Source organism: Macaca mulatta, chromosome 4, assembly GCF_049350105.2.
Source record: "Macaca mulatta isolate MMU2019108-1 chromosome 4, T2T-MMU8v2.0, whole genome shotgun sequence".
Taxonomy (NCBI): domain Eukaryota; kingdom Metazoa; phylum Chordata; class Mammalia; order Primates; family Cercopithecidae; genus Macaca; species Macaca mulatta.
In genome coordinates, this window is record NC_133409.1 from 171,185,615 (window position 1) to 171,196,021 (window position 10,407).

Genomic DNA, 10,407 nt, shown 5'->3' on the forward strand with positions numbered 1-10,407 from the left:
TCTGAACTCTTCTTAGGCTGACATTCAAGGTCTTTCATATCAGTTTCAATCACTCTGCAATAATAACTCCTGTTTTCTCCTACATGTTCCTGCTATCTCTGATCCTCCCCACAAATACGTCATTTCCTGCCTTTGCTCACATCAGATGCTCTCTGGCTAGACTATCCAAATCCTGGCCACCTTCTGAGGACAGCTCAGGTGTCTCCTCCTCCAGGAAGGAGCCCTGCTGGCCCGGTGCTCTCTCCTTCCTCTGAACTACTCATGTGTACTGTCTAAAGCACCTGTTTGATTGCTCACCTGTGTGCTGCTTTTTCACATTTCAAGGTTCCAAAACCTGCCAAGGAAATTGTGGGGTTTTTTTTTCAAAAAATTGTTATAGATGCCCGCATTCAGATTCTAAGAAATAATCATTTCATCTGTCCCATGCTTTAATAATAGTCTTAAGAAATAAAATATGTAAATCAAATTTAATTTTCTCATCAAAAGCAGCAATCGATGATTTAGAAAAGGTAGAAGACTGAACAATAATACTGAATTGTAAATGTGCATTACCAAGTTCTATGTGTTATTTCATTTATGAACTCAGTTTTTCTTTTCACTGCTCTTAGATACCTGAACAATTCAGTCTCATCATCAAGGTAATTGAATTGACCTCTCTGAACAAAGCCAAGGCCCATGAGCTTATTTAAAATTCACTTGCATAACAGAGGAGTCGAAAACCGAAAACCGTATGTTCTTGCCTGTAAGTGGGAGCTTAACTATGAGTACGCAAAGGCATACAGAGTGATATAATGGACTTTAGGCAGTCAGAAGGGGGAGACTGGAAGGGGGGTTAGGGATAAAAACTGCACATTAGATACAATGTACAATATTTGGGTGACTGGTGCATTAAAATCTCAGAATTCACCACTATGTAATTCATCCATGTAACAAAAAACCCACATGTACCCCAAAAGCTATTGAGATAAAAAAAAACCTCACTTGCATTGTTGTCAATTTACCAAATGAAATACGCTTATGTTTTTTAAGAAGCCAAGCATTATGAATTGAATTGTGTACCCCAAAATGATTTGTTGTTCAACAGATAGGAGTACTGGGGGTATTCCTAACCCACAGTACCTCAGAACATGACCTTATTTCAGAATAGGGTTGTTGCAGATACAATGAGTTAAGATGAAATCATCCTGGAGAAAAAGGTGGACCCTTAATGCAACATGAGTGGTATCCTTGTAAAGAAGGGAGAGACACAGGGAGAAGGTGGCCATGGAAACACAAGGCAGAGATTGGGGTGATGCTGCCACAAGCCAAGGGTGGCTGGCAACAATCAGAAGTAAGGCTGGCGGCATGGAACAGACGGCCTCCCTGAACTCCCAGAAGGAACCAACTCTGCCAACACCTTGATTTTGAACTTACAGCCTCTAGAAGTATGAGAAAAAGTAAATACATGTATTTATATATTATACATGTATATGTGTGTATTATATATTTTAATTTATTATGCTATCAATATGTTATATATTGATAATATAATATGTTATACATTGATAATATAATAATTTGTATATAATTTATTATATTTACTATATAATTATGCATTTATTATATTTAATGAATACATTATAATTTATTATTATATTAATAATATAATAAATGTATAATTATATATATATTTGTTGTTTTAAGCAATCCAATGGCATTTTGTTACAGCAGCCCTGAGAAACTAGAGCACTAAGTATTCAAGATTACTGGTTTTTTTTTTTTTTTTTGAGACGTAGTTTCACTCTTGTTGGGCTGGAGTGCAGTGGCGCAATCTCATCTCACTGCAACTTCCACCTCCCGGCTTCAAGTGATTCTCCTGCCTCAACCTCCCTAATAAGTGGGATTACAGGTACCCGCCACCCCGCCCAGCTAATTTTTTGTATTTTTAATAGAGACAGGGTTTCACCATGTTGGCCACACTGGTCTTGAACTCCTGGCCTCAATTTATCTGCGTGCCTCAGCCTCCCAAAGTGCTGGGATTACAAGCCTGAGCCAACATGCCTGGCCAAGATGATTACATTTAACAGTGATGCTCTATCACAGGGGGAAAGTGAGCTGTGGCCTGTGCATCTAATTCTGCTTGTTACCTGTTTTCATAAATACAAAATTATTGAAGCACACCCATGATCATTACTTTGTGAATTATCATGGCTGCTTGCATGCTGTAATGGCAGAGTGGAGTAGTTATGAGAGGGATTATCTGGCCTACAAAACCTTAAAATATTGACTTTCTGGTCCTTTGTAGAAAAAGTCTGCCAATTCTTGATATATGCTACTAAGCCTTTCATTAAAAGGTTGAAATGTATAAGAGTCTAACTGGATTTTTGGTTAGCTCTCAAAACTGAAACCCATTTTTCTCTGTATTAGGACAGTCTACGCTTGCTACAGTAAATAACAGCTCCTAAATTTCAGGGGTGTTTTACTTTTTTTTTATTTTTATTTTTATTTTTTGAGACGGAGTCTCGCTCTGTCGCCCGGGTTGGAGTGCAGTGGCCGGATCTCAGCTCACTACAAGCTCCGCCTCCCGGGTTTACGCCATTCTCCTGCCTCAGCCTCCCGAGTAGCTGGGACTACAGGCGCCCGCCATCTCGCCCGGCTAGTCTTTTGTATTTTTTTAGTAGAGACGGGGTTTCACCGGGTTAGCCAGGATGGTCAGGGGTGTTTTAAATACAGTAAAAGCTTATTTCTCACTCAGGTAATGTCCACTATGGGTCTGGGAAACACTGCCCAATGCAGTGATTTGCAATGGAGGTTGCTTCAATCTAAAGTCTCTATTATCTCATACACTCCTGTCAACCTCGCAGATGTAAAGAACTAGAGAATTGCTCAAGGTTTTTCCATGCCTTGGCCTGGAAGTGACACATTTCATTTCCTTTCACATCCATTGGCCAGAAACAGTTATGTGACCCTGTCTAACTGCAAGGAGGCTGGAAGAAATAGAAGGACGAATAGAATATCCATGAGTACTGTTATCGCTACCCTGCTAATACCTTGACTGAGTATTATTATTATAAAATTAGCACTTCAATGACTTCTGGAATTTAAAATAGTGAATATTGTTGTAACAGTGAATATTGTTGAAGAGTCACAGGTAAGTACTCTTATTATCAGGTAATGTCTTGGGAATCTCTATTAGCCATTTTTAGTAAACTTGTGATCTTTATAAATGCTGAGACTGATATTGTGTGAAACATCATAAATGATGTATATTTTTCCCTTTTGTTATTGTCAAAGAAATACCTCATGTGGCTTAAAAGGCATTACTCAAATTGAGAAATAAAAAAATGTGAATATGTACACCCTGGCACTAGGCTGCAAGCATGTTTAAGCACTATTGCTAATCTCTGCCCCTCTTCATACATGTGAAAGGAACTGGCTCCAGAAGTCACACACTTTATTTGTATATGCAGAGAGAGATATTCCATATTTAGTTTAGTTTTTTTGTTTGTTTGTTTGTTTGTTTTTGAGACTGAGTTTCACTCTGTTGCCCAGGCTGGAGTGCAGTGGTGCAATCTTGGTTCACTGCAACCTCCGCCTCCCGGGTTCAAGCAATTATCCTGCCTCAGCCTCTTGAGTAGCTGGGATTACAGGCGTGTGTCACCACACCCGGGTAATTTTTGTATTTTTAGTAGAGAGGGAGTTTCACCATGATCCACCCGCCTCGGCCTCCCAAAGTGCTGGGATTACAGGGGTGAGCCACTGCTCCCAGCCATATTTAGGTTTTTTTTTTTCATAAAGAAGAGTAGGGTTTTTTTTTTTTTTTCTCTTTTTGCTGGACACAAGCAATTAAATAAAATGAAATAAAAATAAATAAATAAACCTTTGCAATCCCAGCAGTTGCTCCTTAGCTGGAAGAGAATGAAGGAATGAGACAAGGACTCAGGAGAGTGTTGGGCCATCTACCCCCTCCTTTACAGAGGGAGTTGTCAAGAAGAGATCAGCAGGTGCTCCGGAGGGAAAGTGGCTTGACCAAGGTTCACAGCCCGCGGTGTTCAGATACCATGTCTGCTGGACTTGTTCCCCCTATAGCGGTGGGGGCGGTTCAGATGTTGTCAGGATAAGGAAGTTCCTTATTTCCCTGTCTTCCGGCCACTGGACACTCTCAAGCCGTTCATGCTCTGTCCCCGCTTGTTCCTCTGCTCCGCTGGCAACTGCTCCCTTTCCCTGTCTGTGTGCCAGCCTGGCAGACCGGAAGGGACAGTTTGGTTCCTTCTGTAGTATTTCTCCAGCTCTCACCAGCATCCATCCTTTCACGGTGTAGCCCCAGGGAATGGATCGGGGACTCTGTGGTCTTTGTCTTCGTTTAAAAAGTTTGTTTTTGCGTGTCCACTGGAGCCGATCATTTTCTCCTATTCGCCTTGGTGACATCTTAGCCTTGAGGTTTATCTGAAATGTGATTGCTGCTGATTGATAGCTTCTAAACATGCTGGTGCAGCCATTTGAAAAATTAGTAGAGTCAGGGTTTTTCTTTTGTTTTGTTTTGAGGACAGTCAAACCAGTTTGTGCAAAAGTATAATTATGTACTTCAATTTTCCTCATAAAAGCTCAAAAGCATGGTGTAATCACTTGCACCATTAAGCTATCTAAATGTGCTTATTCAGACCAAGTGTAAATAAAGCCAAGAAAAGAATATGCTGGAAAAAGAAGTAGAACTGCATGACACATAAGACTATCTATCCCGCATGATGATTGCACATAAATAGGTATTAAATCTACGGAGAGACACTGTGAATTCATGCTTCTTACAGAAGGCAAGCTTTTAAAATTAAAATCAAGTTGTGTAGTAAGTATTGCAATGCAGATTCATTTGAGCCACTGAACTCAATAGATTTTTAAATTGTGTACATTTATGGAGCAAAAAAATTAAGTGGATCTCAGCAGCAGATGAAATTAGTTACACTTACATGAATTTGACGAATCATATATGCATGGTTGCAAAAAATCGACTACTTCCCAACTCAAATTTAACTGCTGTCAATGCTAGAATCTATAGGACCAAAATTATAACTTTATAGTTTGTAAACTTTGTCCATGTGCATAATCTCATTGATCTGCATTGATTTCTTACAAGGCAGGTATTATGATTCTCGTTCTGCAGGTTAAGAACCTGAGGCTTCACAGGGTTTGTGACCTCCCTAGGATCACCTGAACATTAAATGATCTTGGAGAAAAAAATCAAAAACCTCAGCCGGGCGCGGTGGCTCACGCCTGTAATCCCAGCACTTTGGGAGGCTGAGGCGGGCAGATCACGAGGTCAGGAGATCAAGATCATCCTGGCTAACACGGTGAAACCCCGTCTCTACTAAAATGCAAAAAAAATTACCGGGCGCGGTGGCGGGCACCTGTAGTCCCAGCTACTCGGGAGGCTGAGGCAGGAGAATGGCGTAAACCCGGGAGGCGGAACTTGCAGTGAGCCGAGATCGCGCCACTGCTCTCCAGTCTGGGGGACAGCGAGACTCCATCTCAAAAAAAAAAAAAAAAAAAAAAGAAAAAAGAAAAATCAAAAACCTCTACTGTCAGTTCTTAATTAGCAACCACAGCTCTTTGTTCATTGAAATGTTGAGATATTTCCTCATTTGAGCATTCATAAATGGTTCTAAGTGTATTTTCTCAGGAGTTACTGTACGTCAATCACTGTTGTAGGAAAATTTCTTATACGTAATACCCACATCTACTCTAGGGGTCAATCAACCATTCCATGTATTTTGATCTTGTTCTTAGGTATTTTTCATTGGTAGGACTTTGGGGTAGGCTTTTGGTTTGCTTTAGGCACAGTTTAAATGTACAGTTTATAATCTCAAACAGGGAAGGAATTTAATCATTTCTAAATAAAAAAGGCTAAGGAGGTTTCACTTTCAGAAAGATGAACTTTTATTTTTTCATAAGATTATTCGATGCTTTCCTTTTTACTACAAGTACCCAGTGTATGTTAAAAAAAAAAAAAAGGTAGTATGTGGAATCAATATTTATTATCCCAAGAAAACTGTGTAATTATAAATGGAAAAGGCCTCTAATGTAGTAAAATAATAATAAAAATCTATTAATATGGGAGGCTGAGGCAGGCTGATCGTGAGGTCAGGAGTTCAAGACCAGCCTGGCCAATATGGTGAAATCCTGTCTCTACTAAAAATACAAGCATTCACCAGGCGTGGTGGCACGTGCCTGTAATCCCAGCTAATCGGGAGGCTGAGGCAGGAGAATCACTTGAACCCAGGAGGTGGAGGTTGCAGTGAGCCGAGACTGTACCATTGCACTCTAGCCTGAGTGACAGAGGGAGACTGTCTCAAAATAAAATAAAATAAAATAAAATGAAGCAAAGTAAAATAAAATAAAAATATAGGACCTAACATCTCTAAGTTTACAGTCGCTGTTTCCAGTGTACCTTGGCAAAATTTCCTTCTACCCTGGCTATCAGGAAGCTCAGAGTCTTCTAATTTACAGCCTAAATTTGCACTAACTACCTCTTAATATCTTTCCTGATTTCTTCTGCAAGATTTTCCCTGATACTTTGAATTCGATACTGATGGGATATACATTTTCATTATAATTTGTGTCTATTGCATTAAGGAAGTTGGTGCAATTTGTTCAATATTATTTCAGCATTTATTAATCACCTACTATCTACACGATCTTAGGATACAGATATAAGTAGAACAACAGCTTCTGCCCTCAAGCCAACTATGAATTCCCATATAGACAACTAAGCAACTAAATAAATATGCAAACAAATAGCTCATGCATAGATACAAACATGGGTCTAGACTACCACATGAATCAAATATACCTTCAGTTGTTATGAACAGATCTTCCATCTCATAGCATGGTAGGTACATTATATATTTATCTGTTGAATAAATGAGTTCATTCATGCCTGAATGAGAAAAACTATAAAATATAAACATGAATACATAATAAAATAAATAAAATTTCAGAGAAAACAATGCTATATGTTAAAAATCTAGGAAAAAATAGAACTAATTCTAGAGTGATCTCAAGAGAGAAGAACATGGAATATTTTGTTTTTGTTTTTGTTTTTCTTTTGAGACAGAGTCTAACTCAGGTTAGAGTGCAGTGGTATGATCGTGGCTCACTGCAATGTTCACCTCCCAGGTTCAAGTCATTCTCATGCCTCAGTCTCCAGAGTAACTGGGATTACAGGCGCCCACCACCACACCTAGCTAATTTTTGTATTTTTAGTACAGAAGGAATTTCACGATGTTGTCCAGGCTGGTCTCGAACTCCTGACCTCAGATGATCTGCCCGCCTCGGCCTCCCAAAGTGCTGGGATTACAGCTGTGAGCCACCGTGCCCAGTCGAGAACATGGAGTTTTTAGGTTCTCCCTGTCCCAGCATGTCAACAGGCAGCATGGTCATGGAGTACGGTCTACGTCTTGGTGCCTCAGGGTCCTATGTTACCCTCTCCATGGTCCCATGTTACCCTCTCCACATTAGATGTAGGTTAGGATCTCCGTTATACCAAGGACCTCACCTACATTGAGCATGCCATCCGGAGAGAGCTCTCTGAATCATCTTAAATACTTCATTGACACGCCATGTTCAACTAGGCTACCATATAGGGCATTCCTTCATCTGCTGAGTACCTATCATGCAAAAGTTCCTTTGAGGAGGGGAATAAAAAGAATACAAAGGGACTAAAAAATAATTCATCGAAAGTGAAGTACTGATGATGGTTCTAACCAGCTGGATCACTGATGTTTCGTACTTTTATGAAACTGGTGATGTCTAACAGATACATAAAGTACTCTAAAAACTGATTTAGGGAGAAAAAAATGTTTATCGAAGATGTCTCGTAATGCTTTAGGGGTATCTACTGCTGAAATCACTGAAAAGGTCATTTATTAAATAGATCTGATGTAGTCGAAAGTATCTCATATCTTCCAACAAAATGAACAATGGATCATTCTTACCAGCAAGCCAGTGAGAAAAGAATTGTGCTTCTCATCAGGCATTCTGTAATTCTGCAGTCTATCTTCTGAAAGCCCTGTAGAAGGTACATATTTCTTTCTTTTCTTTTTCTATCTTATCTTGAATGTGGGGAAGGTTAAGGCAGAGAGCAAGAGCTTTGCGAAGGCGCTACAGATTGGGCTAAATTGAGTTCCTCCTACCTCCGCTTGTTATCAAAACTGCCCAAAGTACAAAAAGTACTCTTTGCCACACAGATTTGTACTTGTAAATGTGTTGCAAAACCTGGGTAAGACTTGCTAGGCCAGCCCAATCTTGTTTGTGCAATAGCAATGATAAGTGAAGGTTGAAAGTATTCTGGCATCCAAAAATCATCCCAATAAACTGGATTCTACCTTGTTTACCATATTTCCCAAATTCACTAGGCCTTTCCTGAAAGACAATATTTTTAACTTAAAAATAATCAATATGGGAATGGCTTACATGTTCACAGGATGCTCAGGAACAGAAGGAGCCAAGGAAAGAGTTACCAGGTTAAAGCCTTCTTTGAAAACAATTTGCAGTTGAAGGACAATTGAAAAGATTGGGAAAGGTTTACATATAGAACCTGGTTGCTTTAAACTATTTTGCATTAAAGCATCATTGACTAATCCATGGCACCAACAGCGAAGAAAGTGAGTAAAGCATATATACTCTGAGGCTATTTCTGGCTGAGGTTTTTTGTTTGTTTGTTTGTTTGTTTGTTTGATAAGGTACCCCACAATAGGTAATGGCTGAATGGCCAGGTCTACAGCCTAGAACCTTCTCCCTCTGTCTCCCTGCTTCCTGTACCACCTGGCCAGGAGAACATGCAGACACAGAGTTTCTTCCTCCAAACATATTTTGTAAGTGAAAATGTGGTTGACTTTGGATCTTCTATCTGACTTTTTCCATGGCCACTTTCATTCTTATTTATGTAATCATTCTAGATCATATTTATAGGATCACTCTTTTTGGTTTTAAAATTTTCTGTTGCGGGGAGGTGGGGATGGTTAATGGGTACATACAAAAAAAAAAAAAAACAAAAAAAAAACCCAGAAAGAACAAATAAGACCTACTATTTGATAGCACACTAGGATGACTAGAGTCACTAATAACTTACTTGTTTATTTTAAAATAACTTAAAGAATGTAATTGGATGTGCTTATTTCATATTGCATGCCTACATCAAAACATCTCATAAATATATACCCCATAAATATATATATACCTACTAGGTACCCAAAAAATTTTTTAAAAATTAAAAAATTTAAAAAAAAATTTTTTTTTCTCTCCTTATGTTGCCTGGGAGTCTTCATCAGAGCTGGCCTTTTGGACTGAATTCAGAGTCTAAACTGAGTCTTCACTAGATCAAGGCTTGGAGGTGGCTCTAAACAAAACTGGGAGTGTGGAATGTTCAAAGTTTAGCCCTCCTGGGCCCTCATGTCTGGAACCTTTCTCTTAACCTGGTATTTCTTCCATTTTGATCTCCCTTTTCTTCCTCTTACCTTCTATTAGTCACTATTCCTAATGAAAAGACTCTGCAAGGCCCTAGAGCACCTGGCCCACCTCTCCTCGCATGGGCTCCTGTATGCCTGGGCCCCCTCCAAGGCCTGACTTCACTGGTAGGTGCTGGGGGCTGCCCCGGTCTTGAGCTTCCTTTGATCTCCAGGCACAGAGTGTACCTTCTGGGGACAGTGTGCATCAGGAGTCATGGAGAGGGCTTGTCATAGAGAGCAGACATGCTCCTTTCAACTCTGTGCTATTGATTCTTTAGGTCTAGTATGGGGCCTGGGAACCTTCAAATTTAAAAAATGTCCCAGGTAATTCTGACACAATCAGAAGACATGTATTTTCAAATGGCCGCTTGTACTCCTAGAAAAGCTCAAATATGATGAATTTTAGATAGGCAGGTGGAGAAGGTGGGCCTCTTGGGAAGCATTGGCTTAAACTGATTAAGCTTTGGGGAGGCCCAGGACCCAGGGCAAGTCTTTTCCAAGAATAATATGCTGTTGGGTCTGAGCCCCCACCTAGTCCTTTTGCTTTGTTTGCCTGAAGGGAGCTATAGAGGATGTTAGAGATAAGGTTAGATGGAAACCAGCCCAGGTGCAGCCAACTGATAGCCAGGAAAGGCTTCTCTATGGAAAACTCCCCTCTGAGTCACAGAAAGCATTTTTTCTTTTTGAAACACTATTTTTTAGGAGAGAATGCTTCCAAGTTGACAGTAAATGTACTCAACCATTTGTAGAGTTCAGGCATCCTCAGACTTTCTGGTCTCAGGAAACCTATGTTCTTAAAAATAATTGATGACCCCAGAGAGCTGTGCTACATGCAGGCTGTTCTATCAATATTTATTTATTAGAAGTTAAAACTGAGAATTATTTCCTTCCTTCCTTCCTTTCTCTCTCTCTCTTTTTCTTTCTCTTT